The 14,047-nt window shown below is 39.5% G+C and overlaps 1 long non-coding RNA gene across 1 annotated transcript; it reads right to left on the bottom strand.

The window, feature by feature from the left end:
* Positions 1 to 249: 249 nt before the first annotated feature.
* LOC144588860 (uncharacterized) lies at positions 250 to 13,573 on the bottom strand. The gene is made up of 2 exons (XR_013544593.1): positions 8,074 to 13,573; positions 250 to 4,296 (listed from the first exon to the last, which is right to left on the bottom strand). It is a non-coding gene; the product is annotated as an uncharacterized LOC144588860 (long non-coding RNA).
* Positions 13,574 to 14,047: the final 474 nt, after the last annotated feature.

Genomic DNA, 14,047 nt, shown 5'->3' with positions numbered 1-14,047 from the left:
CTACATACACCATCTTTCAGTCTTCTAGGTTTCAGACTCAGGGAGCTATAGTAGACAGAGGCATTTATTTATTTATTTATTTATTTATTTATTTATTTATTTATTTATTTATTTATTTATTTATTTATTTATTTATTTATTCATTCATTCATTCATTCATTCATTCATTCATTCATTTAGAGAAGCAACTGCCCAGTTACCTCTATTTTTTTTTTTAAAGGAAGCCTGATTTTTAAATAAAAGAGCCCGAGAGTGCATGTGCAGAGGCAGGCAGCCTTTCAAGATGGCAGCAGCAGTGGAGGAGGAGGAGGTGGCGGCAGCAAAAGGTAGGGAGACAACGTGGACAGTGGGAAGAGGCGGGGCAGTGGCTGCCTCTCAATTTTTATATATATATTTAAAATAAATTTAGATAAATCCATGACTTGAAAGTCACTAAAACTTTGTCCATTGATATTCATCCAGGTCATCACATTTGATGACCATGAATCAACGAATTAGTGTTTTCGATGAATTTTTCAATTCATGTTTTGCTTTGTGCCGATGTCGAGCAAATTCAAAAGCTAAACTGTCTCAGTCGCATCTACTGTTTGATAACTATAAGACTAGTGGCTGCAGTGCCTAAATCTTCTGGATCTCTTGGATGACTCAGCAAAAATATCAGGTCAGATGCCTGAACATCTAAGAACCCTACCGAACTTTATAGACACATAGGGAAAAATCCCGTGTTTGCCACACCTGTCATTATTCCAGAAAAGAGTTCACTCCAAAATTAAATCAGCCAACCATTTTCAACCATGTCAGAATTCATCTGGTTATACAATATTTTCGTACATATTTTCATTGTTGTAATCATTCCAGCCAACTTCAGCTTGTCTAATTTTACAAGGTTTATTCATCTACCTTTTTTCTATGTTCCATAAGCACAAAGTAAAATCCAAAATATAGAAAACATCCAAAACTCTTGCAACTATGTTAAAAACTGTAGGCACAAATGCCTAAAAATATATTTCAGGCGAAAAAGTGCTTAAGCCACAATTCAATCTAAAATAAAGGAACATAAAAATTACAATACAATATGAAAAAGAATGATTTAATTAGACTCTAAAAATGCAGGAGCTTAGAACCTTAAAAGGCACAATCAAAAGCCATGGAACACAATTCCAAAGTATCAACATTGCTAAAATTAAAAAACTATGTAAATAAAATATATTATTTAGCCTTTTAGCCTATTTAGACACACATGAAAATTATTCCCAGTATGCATTCAGCTAAACCAGTTTGAATCTATGGAAGAAAATCCATATTGTTCTCGTCTGTTGCTGCTACTGCTACATAATTGTTGATGTCCAGTGTGTATGGCATATAATGTTGTGCAATTTAAAGTTCTGTGACGATGAACATATGTTCTACCACCATTTAGAAATATAAAAGTGTCTTGTAGCCAAAGTTTCAACATCTCCTGGAGTTGTTGTGATAAGAAGTTCTTCCTTTTGGCTAGCTGCAACAGTGGTGCTTTAGTGCACTAGACTGGAAACTAACAATTTTTTCCCTCTAGCCATGTAGTCACAATGATACCACTGAAATTCTGTTTTATTATCTGTGGCACCTTAACAAGTAGATGTCTATCACCAGCAAAAGATTTAATTTAAGATAACATGCTTCCTGATTCTTTTGAAGTCCATACAATGTAAGCATCACACAACAGAGTTATGATATTTTTGCATAATCAGATACTCCAAAATTTCTATCCCCATACATGACTAAGTCTTAATACTGTATTTGTTAGTTATTGTCCAGATAGAAACCTGCTCCCTGCATGATGTGTTAAGACACTGCTTTTGTCTTTAAGCAGTGAGATTCCTGGCAAACATTAGCACTCACAAATTATTTCGAAAATCACTTGGAACAGAAAGCATGTATGTTTGTGTGTGACAGTGCAAACCCTGATTTGTTTGCCACAATATTTGGAACAAACAATGGCTGGTTATGCAGCTGTGGTTAGCAGCTGTAAGCCTCAGGAATTCAAACTTGATATCCGTTCCAAATTCCGAATGTGAGTGACCTTAGATTGTTTTTCTTACTTGCTGAAAGCCAAAGTCTTATTTTTCCATTTTAAAAAATCCATTTAATCCTTGCATCTGAACATAATCTCTGCATCCAAACGTAAACACATACCAGTTTCTACAGTTCGCAAAACAAGTGCTAAAACTGTTTTACTGGAGCATATCAACTCTTATTACAAGTAGAAAGATCTCGTCCTTCCCACTTCAGGAGGGGAATATTTTTCCTGACCTTCCTGAGCTTATGCATCTTGTGTCCTCTCACTTTTGGTAAGAATCAGTGGGGGTGGGGGGCTTCTTGTCCATTTACAGAGAGATTTCTCTGGGTGAAATTCTGTTCTGCCAGGAATCTAATGAGAAATTTGATGGGACTTCTCTGAAGTTTTGTAGCTAATCTTTTCTGGAATAAAAACTGCACAGGATTATTACAATCCGTGCACAGAATGAAGTATCTCTTATACAGAACTCACCTAAAAAGGGAAGAAGGCATACTGGGTCATGCACAGAATTCTTTGGAAAAGGGGTTAAAATGAGCAAAGTACAGTGGTGCCTCGCATAACATTTTTAATTGGTTCCAAAAAAAAAAAACCTTATGCGAAAAAAACTTTATGCGAAACACCATTTCCCATAGAGATGCATTGGAAACCGGTTAATCCGTTCCAATAGGCACGGATTGCCGTCCTTAAGCGAAAAAACCCATAGGAAACATCGTTAAATGATACAATGTATCTTCCATTGGAATGTATTGTAGCTGACTCAATACATTTCAAGGGCTTTGCGAAGTCAATTTTTGCAAAATTAAGTGTGTCATAAAAGGGTCAAAATGGTTTTAAATGCTTGGATTAGCTTCTGCACCCTCTAAAACGGATGCAAAAGTTAATTTGGTTTTGATCTGACTTTTCGTTAATTAATGGTGAATTTTTTTCCCCCAACTTTTGACAGCTGTCAAAATCTGACAGCTCCATTATTTCCTATGGGGGAAGAAAAAATTCACAAAAAATTAATGAAGACTCAGCAACTGTTCTAAATTCTTGGGTTCGTTAGAGGACCCCCTAAGTTGTGTGCAAACCTGATTTGGCGTTGATCTGAACTTTCGTTAATTTTTTGTAAATTGTTTTCTCCCCCATAGGAAAGCATGGAGCTGTCAGATTTTGACAGGTCCATTGGTTCCTATGGGCCAAAAAAAAAAAATTCACAAAAAAATAACGAAAAGTCAGATCAACGCCAAATTAAGTATGCACACATTTTAGAAGGTGCACTAATGATTCCAAGCATTTAAAACTGTTTTTCAACATGTTAAGACACTTTTGTAATTGAAAAAATGAACATCGTTAAGTGAAGCAGGGGACCTAAAACAAAAAACATTAAGCGAAGCATGGTCCCCAAAACGCTATGCGAAAATCGCCCATAGGGAAAAACGTTATACGAAGCACAATCTGACTCTGAAAAAATAAACGTTAAGCGAAAAAAACGTTAAACGAAGCAAACGTTATGCGAGGCACCACTGTATAGTAGTTTCCTGTGCAGAACAACAGGGACAATGAGATTAGCATCTTGTTTTCATGGGAATCTGGGGAATCTTGCTACTGCAGAAGGAGGTCCCAGTAGGGAATCTCAGCATGGCAAGACTGAGAAAATCTTCCAGAATGAGATATTTTTCTAGGTAACAATCACATCTCTACAGCATTTGTGTTTTGATATTAGATACCAGACCAACAGATGAGGAGGTGCTACTAATGGTTTAAATGGGTATCCACTGCCCACTTGACTCTTTCTCATTGCTCTTGACTACAAGTAGGAAATCAAATCCACTTAGATTGAATGGGAACCTGTTCCTGTTCAGGGCACAAAAAGGGGCCATGTGACATAAAAGTTGGTGTTGTGATGTGAGAAACCCACAAAACCAGTCCAAAGTTGATACTGATGTCTTGCAAGACCACTTTGGTTCCAATTTGCTGCCTTTCTTATTGGTGGAGAACTAAGTAACCCCTTTTCTATGTGTCTCCATGTGTTGGTCCATGTCACAAGGCCTACCAAGCATGAGTAAGTAGTGTGCTTTTTGATTAGCCAGTGTTTAATCCAAATAACTTACTTTTGACAGTGGCACAACGTACAAATGGTTGAGCATTTGTTCACAAATAGTGTGGTCCTTCCTCAAGCCATCATTGGGACATTCTTCCAGGTCGCTGGCCAAACTTGATGAAAGGTTTATTCCAGGAGGAAGCTGCCTTGGGTCCTTTGAAGGAGAAAGATAGGGTAAATGTATTTTAAATAAATAAATAAATACAAGAAGTTTTATGATGGCTTCCTAATGATCAATTGCCTGCTTCAGGGGGGAAAATTTGGAAGACCACACAGATGAAAGTCTTCTCTGCATGATTCAGAAATATGAAGGTAAAACAGAAGCCTGATGAGGAAACCAAGCAGGAGATAGAAAGGGAAAAAAAATTTAAAAAAATATTTAAACTGAACCAATTGACCGTGTTCTATCATATATATGGGAGTGATATTCTAATTTTAGTTAAGCAAGAATTTTGACAACAGTGATGTTATGAGAATTGCCTGCTGACAATCCAATATTTGTTGGACTGCAGCTCCTATTAGCCTTCACCAGCCTGGGTGATGGTGAGAAATCATGGGGCTTGCAATCCAACAATGTCAGGAGGACATGTTTCCCACCACTGTGGAAAAGGAAGACATCTCCATTAGTCAGTGGACTTTTCCCTTATATTACCTATACCAGACAGCTAATCTTCCCTTGAAAGACCCAGTGTAGTGTAGTGCATATAGTGATGGACTAGGAGACCTGAGTTCAAATCCCCAGTTGGCCATGGAAAATCCAGAGGATTGGTGGAACTGCTAAAATCACTCCTTAAGTATATCACTTACTTTGGGAGCCTTATTAGGGGCACTATAAGTCATTTCTGACTTGACAGCACATAGCACGCACAATCTTTCTCTTTTATTCCTCTTCTCAACAGGTGAAAGAAAGTAGTTGGGTAAAACTGCAAGAGATGACAAAAGGGGAAAGACTGCAGTGTTATTAGAGTAGCCAGGGAGCCCATGTGGCATTTTTGGAAACAACAAAAGCAGTAAGTCATCATCATCACCACCCGTTTCTGCTCTCAGCCCGACATTGGCTCATCAGCTAACAGATACAGGAAATTGTCTTGAAAGGAGATGCATGGCATATTTGCCAGGTGCTAATCCATCAGCAAAATATCCCCAAACAATGACAGCGAAAGAATAACAACATCTGCTCAAACAAATGATTTATGATGCTGGAAGTTTTCGTGCCAGGGTGTGTTTACTTTGTGTTTATAACAGAGCGATCTGGACCCCCAAGCCACACAGAAACAAACAGTTAGTAAGCACACAGACCAGCTGTTTCATGGCATCCTCTGTCTATCACAGGAGTCCCTTTTCATCATGTTATTATCCTGAAGGGATGGCCAGAAGATGGAAGTGATGGAAATGCAGCTCTAGGCTATAATCCTATGCACACCTAATTGGGAGCACGTTTTATTAAATTCAAGAGGGTGTATAGCTGAGTAAATACATATTTACCTGTATTCATACAGCTCCTTGTAGGAAATGATTTGGTGGCATGGTTGTGTTGTTCACAATTGGACGTATCTCTTTTCTAATGCAGCCCAGATTTCTTTGCTTCCAGTAGGCCCTTAATAGGTGTTACATGGAATACGTGCAGCTGCAATTGCCCTATTTATTTTATTTTATTTATTTATTTCATTTATACCCTGCCTATCTAGTCAATTGTGACCACTCTAGGCGGCCCTATTGACTGCCCCGAACCAATCTTCCCAGCAATGTCTAATAGAAATAGTGTAGAATGCAGTGTTTTCTGCTCACGGAAGGACAGAGCTTGGACAGGAATAGTTATGACAGACTAGTTAGCTGATTGTTATGTTCCTGAGAAACAATGAATATCTAACACGTGTTAATGACAAAAAAATATGTTTCTAATGGTAAAGTGGTGAAGGATGAACTCACTCCTTTGCCAGCGTAATTGCAACTTTCATAATTCCTTGAGCAAAGTCGAAACATCTCTGCAAAATCTGTTTTCTTTTTCCATTCTGAGCTGTTGAGAAAGTATTTCTTCCTTTCCTCCCCCCACTTCCCCCCCTGTTGTATCTTTCTAGTTTTCCTGTGCCAGTAAGTCTTGCTCAACAAGAATCTGTTTTGTGCAGGTGAAAAATGGGACTTGTAAGCCACAGAGAGAGGGCACAGAGGGGAGAACAAGTCCATTTTCTTTGTCAGGACACATTTAGTATGGCATTAAAGAGAACACCAAAGGTCAAAAGGCAGAATGACCCAATCCTGTAAGCAATGTGGCCTGCCTTTTGATTGAATGAGCCCACACTTACAAAATGGAAACAGCTGGAAGCAAGATGAGGAAATAAATAATCTATACAGACATTAAATGTGTTGCTGTTTGGAAAATACAATCTGGTGTAGCAGATTCAAGCTTTGCAGCACCAAGATGTTACCACTTCTAGCATTAAAATTGGATGAGACTTCAAATTCACCATATATCCAGCAAGATAATTTCTTTCACAGTAAAATCAGGATAGGGAGAAATTATATCGTTTATCAGATGATTATCCAAATAACTTGAACATTTCCTACAAGTTCTCCATTTGTCATTCCTGATAATAGTTTTATGAGAACAAAATTCCTTTTGACATCATGATCAATTGCCAGTAAAAGAACAAAGCGCCAGCTTCTCTGACTTTTAATTTTGTATCAATAGTTACAAATATCTATATTTATTGCTATGTCTTTATTTGAACCTACATCTGTATCTGCATCTGCAACTATATCCATGTCAATCGATAGATATGGATATAGATGCAGGTCTGTCTGTCTGTCTGTCTGTCTGTCTGTCTGTCTGTCTATCTATCTATCTACAGTCGTGCCTCACTTTACGATTGCCCTGCATTACGACGAAACCGCATTACAATGATCTTTTTTGCGATAGCAATTGCGATCGCAAAACGATGGTCTAAATGTTTTTTTTAAAGTTTTTTTTGCTTTGCGATGATCAGTTCCCTGCTTCGGGAGCTGATTCTTCACAAAACGACAATTTTAAAACAGCTGATCGGCGGTTTCAAAATGGCCACCGGGTAAACAAAATGGCTCCCTGCTGTTTTTTGGGACGGATTCCTTGCAAGACAGGCAGCGAAAATGGCTGCCCTATGGAGGATCTTCGCTCAACAGTGAATTTTGACCCCTTTGGAAATCATTGAAGGGGTTTCAATGCGTTTCAGTGTTGTTGTTTTTTTAGCTTTACGATGTTTTCGCTTAACGGTGATTTTCCTGGAATGGATTAGAGCGAGGCACCACTCTATCTATCTATCTATCTATCTATCTATCTATCTATCTATCTATCTATCTATCTATCTATCTATCTATCTATCTATCTATCTATCTATCTATCTATCTATCTATCTATCTATCTATCTATCTATCTGTCTGTCTGTCTGTCTGTCTGTCTGTCTGTCTGTCTATCTGCCTATCTGCCTATCTATCTATCTATCTATCTATCTATCTATCTATCTATCTATCTATCTATCTATCTATCTATCTATCTATCTATCTATCTATCTATCTATCTATCTATCTATCTATTTCATGTTTGTATATGATAACTACATTGCATTGTGCTGTCTTGAACATGCTAGGGGATGAACAGTTTATGAATAAAATTAAACAACCTCCCCCCCCCCCCAAAAAAGCCAAAACCTATGTAACATTAAAAAGTCTGACACCGATGGGGCTCAGTACCCTCTGTTCATCAGTCCATGTTACATCACAGGATCTATATATCAATACATCTTCAAAAGCATGAGTCCCTCACTTTTATTCTGATCACTGGCAAAACTACAGTAATATCCCACTATCTGCGGTATCAGTATCTGCTGATTCACTTATCCACTGGCTCAACATATTAAATAAAAAATTGAAAATATTTATATTTCCAGTGTGTATTTACCAGAGTTGGCCACTAGAGGAAGTTGGAGACCATGTGATGTATACCATTCAAGTTTTCTCCTTCTTCAGTATCAGCAAGCAGGCTTGGAATTGATCCCCTGCAGATGCTGTAGTCCCACTGTGCAGCTGTGGTGGAAGGATGTCCTACATGTTTTGCTCTCCCTTTCTTCTTTTTCCTTGCCTGCAGAGAAAAAGTAAAAATGAAAGATAGAAGAAATAAATATAAAATTAAAATCAAAATGTTGTGACATCTTAAAGATTAACTGCTATAGTTTCATAGACAAGTCCACTTTCTCAGACATAAGAGTGGGACTGCATAAAAAATATTTTTACCTTTATACGGGACCCCAAATCAGAGACTCTACAGCCACACAGATTGTTATCCTTAGATCTATATATCAGCGCACCTTCAAAATTATAAGTCCTCCACTTCTATTCTGATTATTGTCAAGATGAAAAGATAGCTATGGGAGAGGGGTATTCTACATCGTGTGCCTCCCCCTTTTTTGTTCCAGAAACATTAACGTTGTTTACAGAACAATGCTTCCTGGGAAGTGAACTGAATATGAACAGGGTTTTAAAGGTCATTGCCAGGTCTACAACTTGTGCACTGACACAATCTCTAATTTGAGGTCATTTATGAATGTATAAATATTTGTCATGTGCAATGCAATGGCATACCATACAATTGCACTCATTTCATACGATAGCAAGGTTACACTCAAAATCCTACAAGGTAGGCTTCAGCAGTATGTGGATCGAGAACTCCCAGAAGTACAAGCTGGATTTCGAAGGGGCAGAGGAACTATGTTCCTGACCACCTTATATATCTCCTGAGAAATCTATATGGGGGACAGGAAGCAACAGTTAGAACTGGATATGGAAACACTGATTGGTTCAAAATTGGGAAAGGAGTACGACAAGGCTGTATATTGTCTCCCTGTTTATTTAACTTATATGCAGAATACATAATGCGAAAGGCTGGACTGGAGGAATCCCAAGCCAGAATCAAGATTGCCGGAAGAAATATCAACAACCTCAAATATCCAGATGATACCACTCTGATGGCAGAAAGTGAGGAGGAATTAAAGAACCTCTTAATGAGGGTGAAAGAGGCCAGCACAAAAAATGGTCTGAAGCTCAACATCAAAAAAACTAAGATCATGCCCACTGGTCCCATCACCGCCTGAAAAATATAGGGGGAAGATACGGAGGCAGTGACAGATTTTACTTTCCTGGGCTCCATGATCACTGCAGATGGTGACAGCAGTCACGAAATTAAAAGATGCCTGCTTTTTGGGAGGAAAGCAATGACAAACCTAGACAGCATCTTAAAAAACAGGGACATCACTTTGCCAACAAAGGTCCGCATAGTCAAAGCTATAGTTTTTCCAGTAGTGATGTATGGAAGTGAGAGCTGGACCATAAAGAAGGCTGACCGTGGAAAGATTGATGGTTTTGAATTGTGGTGCTGGAGGAGACTCTTGGGAGCCCCCTGGACTGCAAGGAGAACAAACCTATCCATTCTGAAGGAAATCAACCCTGAGTGCTCACTGGAAAGACAGATCCTGAAGCTGAGGCTCCAGTACTTTGGCCATCTCATGAGAAGAGATGGAAAAGACCCTGATGTTGGGAAAATGTGAAGGCAAGAGAAGAAGGGGACGACAGAGGATGAGATGGTCGGACAGTGTCATCGAAGCTACCAACATGAATTTGACCCAACTCCAAGAAGCAGTGGAAGACAGGAGGGCCTGGCGTATTCTGGTCCATGGGGTCACGAAAAGTCAGACACGACTAAATGACTAAACAACAACAATGCAATGGCATCTTTCAGTCTCGAGAGACTATGGTAACATGTTCTGAATAGAGGTCTTGAAACAGGGTCTAGTGTGGCTATCACACTGAAGACAAATACAATCTGTCCACTGTCCAGCTCCCTAATTTTGCTGGTTTGGGGACTGCCTCTTTGCCTTCGCCTGCTGAACAAGGGTCTCTTCAAATTGGGAGAGGCCTTGCTGCACCACCTGCCTCCATGCTGAACACTCAGATGTCAAGGTTTCCCCTCTGTTGCGGTCCATTCCTAAGGCCTTCAGATCCCGCTTGAAGATATCCTGGTATCACAGCTGTGGTCTCCCTCTGGGGCGATTTCCCTACACAAATTCTCCATACAGGAGACCTTTTAGAATCTGACCATCAGCCATTCTCATTACAAGCCAAAGCCAATGTTGATGTCGCTATTTAAGTAACATATGGGACTACTCTATTTGGAAATTTGTCCTGCCAGATGATACCAAAAATGTGTCAGAGACAACGCATATCAAACACGTTCAGCTTCCTCTCCTGCCATGCACAAAGGTTCCAGGAGTGTACTCAGGACACAGGCTCTATAGACCTATCTTGGTATATGCCATCAGCTTCTTACTAAGCCGTACTCTCTTTGTGAGTCTAGAGAACATGGTAGCTGCTTTGCCAATGCATTTATCCAGCTCAACATCTAGAAAGAGTGTGTCAGAGATCGTTGAGCCAAGGTACACAAAATCATGAACAACTTCCAATTCTTGTGTAGTGATGATAAGAGAGGCAGGTGAGTCCACGCCCTGGCTCATGACTTGTGTTTTTTTCAGGCTGATTGTTAGTCCAAAATCTTGGCTGTCTTCTTAAGCCACTTCAACATATGGGAAATTGAAAGAGGAAGGCATCACATGAGATAGGCTCACTTGAGGTGCATATTCCATTTGGAGGTGATGAACATACCAAATGGCACTCCAGATCACTATCTGATCTTAAGTGGCCCTATTTAACTTTCACCAGCCTGCTCCAAATCAGCCAATGTAGACAGGCCTTTAAAATAAACATTATTTATTGCATTTATACCATCTTTCCACTGAAAATAGCATTTAATGCCACTTACAACTACTGCACATAAAAACAGATAATCATATTTAGCTAAAATAAGATCATTTAACTAACCCCATTGTAAAGCCATTAAAATAAGTAAATACATTAAAAACAATTAAAATGCACAAAAGACATAGTTAAAACAACACCTTGGGGCAGGATAGACATCATAAGGCCTTCTAAAAAGGTGTGTTTTTACTCCATTCTTAAAATCAGACGAAGTGTGAAGAAATTGCAACTCAGAACGGTCCGCACTACATAGTCCTGGAGCCACAGTGTAGTCATCGTGAATTATGGTGAGTTAACAAAGTCTTCAAGGCATGCAAGATACATAAGGAGTGGTTTTACCACTGCCAACCCCCACTTAGTTTCCATAGGCAAGCAGGGATTTGAGCCAAGTTCTCCTGAGTCCTATTTAGACACTCTGTCCCAGTGTGTGGACTGAGTAACTGGTGGAAGAGGAACATCTTATACTTCAAGTGCTGGCTCATGTTGTGTCAGAGGTTCTGCTTCATATTCTTCTGTGTCTGTTTAGAAAAGGATGAGATGAGTAGGACAAGAATATGGTCTATCCCTAGGTTCCCAACTTTTGCTGCTCGGATGTTTTTGAACTGCAACTCCCAGAAACCCCAGCCAGCACAGTTGGTGGTGAAGGCTTCTGGGAGTTGCAGTCCAAAAACACCTGAATAACCTAAGGTTGAGAACCAGTGGACTACAGGCTAACAGCTTGTAGCATTCAAATGTTCTGTGTTTGGGTTCTCTGGCTGTTTGAAGTAACTATAACTAACTGGTTTAGTTGCTTTCAAGAATCAAGGCGAATAGAGAAATAGGCCAAAATCCTATTAGTTTTTACTGTGCAAGCAACAATCCATTATGGTTGTGGTTGTCTTGTTTCAGGCATTTGCACAAGAAACCACCCTGTTTAAAGAAGCCCCATTGCTTTAAACAGGATGATTTCTGGGTTGCACTGCTCCAACCCAGTGATTGCCTGGATCTCTGGATCCTGAGAGGATTCTACCTTTAAAGAATAACTATAATAGTGACTAATTGCTTTGTTGGACCTTGGAACCATGGTGGTAAGTGTTTCATTCTTCAAAGTAAGTTTCTGGCTTGCCTAAAAAGAATCCTGTCTTCATGCATAGATATTTGCCTTGAGATTCTTATTCTTTCTTTTTGTCAATTAACGTACCCTTTACACCTGAGATAGGTTCTTTAAAGAGTTCATTGTTTCTGCTACTGAATGTCCTTGTGGAATGGACCCCATGACGAGTCCAAATCCCATCCAGATGGAATGGAACAAAATTAATCCACGGCAGTTACCAACAGTGACTGTGATTGTTTTATACATGCCGGGATAATTACAAAGGCTGTCACAGTGTGGATAAAGCAGATTAGGGATTTTAAAATGTAAGGTTATTATCAAGCAAGAATTAGGATTAGGGTTCGATCACTGCACACATTGTCTTGTCATATCCTGAGGTTGCCATGGGGATGAAAATGCAAACAGTGTTATGCTTGGAGATGTATATTTAGGAAAACAGAAAGAAGCCAGGCCCCACTGGTAAAAGAGCAATCAACTAAGATGGATATTTGAGTAGTTGAAGATTTTTGTTTCTGATGTTTAACAGTTCCTTTATCTTCCCCTTCAAAATCAACCCCTTTTCCCTGATAAAATACTGAGGAGATTCAAAATTTAGGCTTTTTAAAGAATCATACTTCAAGAAGCTTCTCTTTCAATTTGGGGGCGGGGGAAAAACAGTTTTGGCTTTTTGCAATGAGAGTGACTTTCATTTGTGTGTCATCTTTTAGTTATGGGTGTTACAAAAATAACCCCTTTTTCATGACTGCTCTGCTCACCCCATCTCTGAATGTAACTTTTTTTAAAAAAACCTGCTGCAGAATTTACTCACCCTTAAATTTCTCTCTCTCTCTCTCTCTCTCTCTCTCTGTGTGTGTGTGTATGTGTGTTATGGTAAATTAAAATCATAATACTAGATCAGTGGTTCCCAAACTGTGCACCACAGCACCCACAGGTGCTGCCAAACCTACTCTGGGGTGCCACAGAATCCTTAGAAGTACTTCTGCAGAATCCACAGAAGTACTACCCAACCCAGGCTTCCCCCTTCCCTTCTCCCCACCCCCCATCCAAAGTTTTGTATTGGAGGAGCTTCAGCCAGTGGCCAGTAGTTGAGAGAGCTGCAAGTCAAAAAAGTTTGAGAACCACTGCACTAGATATATACTGTATGCCCTTTGTATGGTCAGCAGTGGATTCTGGGGGGGGGGGGGGTACTTTGTCGGCAAATATATTGGCAGTGCTGTGGGGAAGCATTGGGGAGCAACAGAAAATAGTGGAGGCACATACACACCATGCAAGGGGGCCTCAATATGTTAAGGGTCAATGTAGTCTTCCACCTCAGCCCCCAGCCTCCATGTAATGATTACCCCAGATTCATTGTTGTTGTTTAGTCATTAAGTCGTGTCCAACTCTTTGTGACCCCATGGACCAGAGCACGCCAGGCCCTCCTGTCTTCCACTGCCTCCCGGAGTTCGGTCAAATTCATGTTCGTTGCTTCGATGACATTGTCCAGCCATCTCATCCTCTGTCATCCTGTTCTCCTCTTGCCTTCACACTTTCCCAACATCAGGGTATTTTCCAAGGAGCCTTCTGCTTGTGTAGTAATTAATTTTAATCTAAAATTCTTTCAATTAATCTTTGCCAATAGCAATCAAACTACAGTAATTAATTCACTTTAAGCATGCACTTGGTTGAATATCCCCTCTTAGGTATATATATGAAATTTATTAAATGATTTAGTAAACACTATTCTATTTTAAATTAATTATATTATTATTAAGTAATTTAATCAATTTTTAAAATTTATTTGTCCGTGCGTTAAATAGGCAAGAGAAAATTACAAGGCCAATTTAATTGCTAAGCCACCAACTATCTTGCAACTACCATGTGGTGAAGCTTGAACTGTGCACCACCTAGATGTACGAAACACTGAACGTTGGAGGAAAGGAAGGAAGGTGAGGGTAAAATCGTATCCTAGCAGCATAGGAGCCAAGCAGCTGGC

This window comes from Pogona vitticeps, chromosome 4 (genome assembly GCF_051106095.1).
Source record: "Pogona vitticeps strain Pit_001003342236 chromosome 4, PviZW2.1, whole genome shotgun sequence".
Lineage (NCBI taxonomy): Eukaryota > Metazoa > Chordata > Lepidosauria > Squamata > Agamidae > Pogona > Pogona vitticeps.
This window is presented reverse-complemented; position numbering and strand designations above follow the sequence as displayed.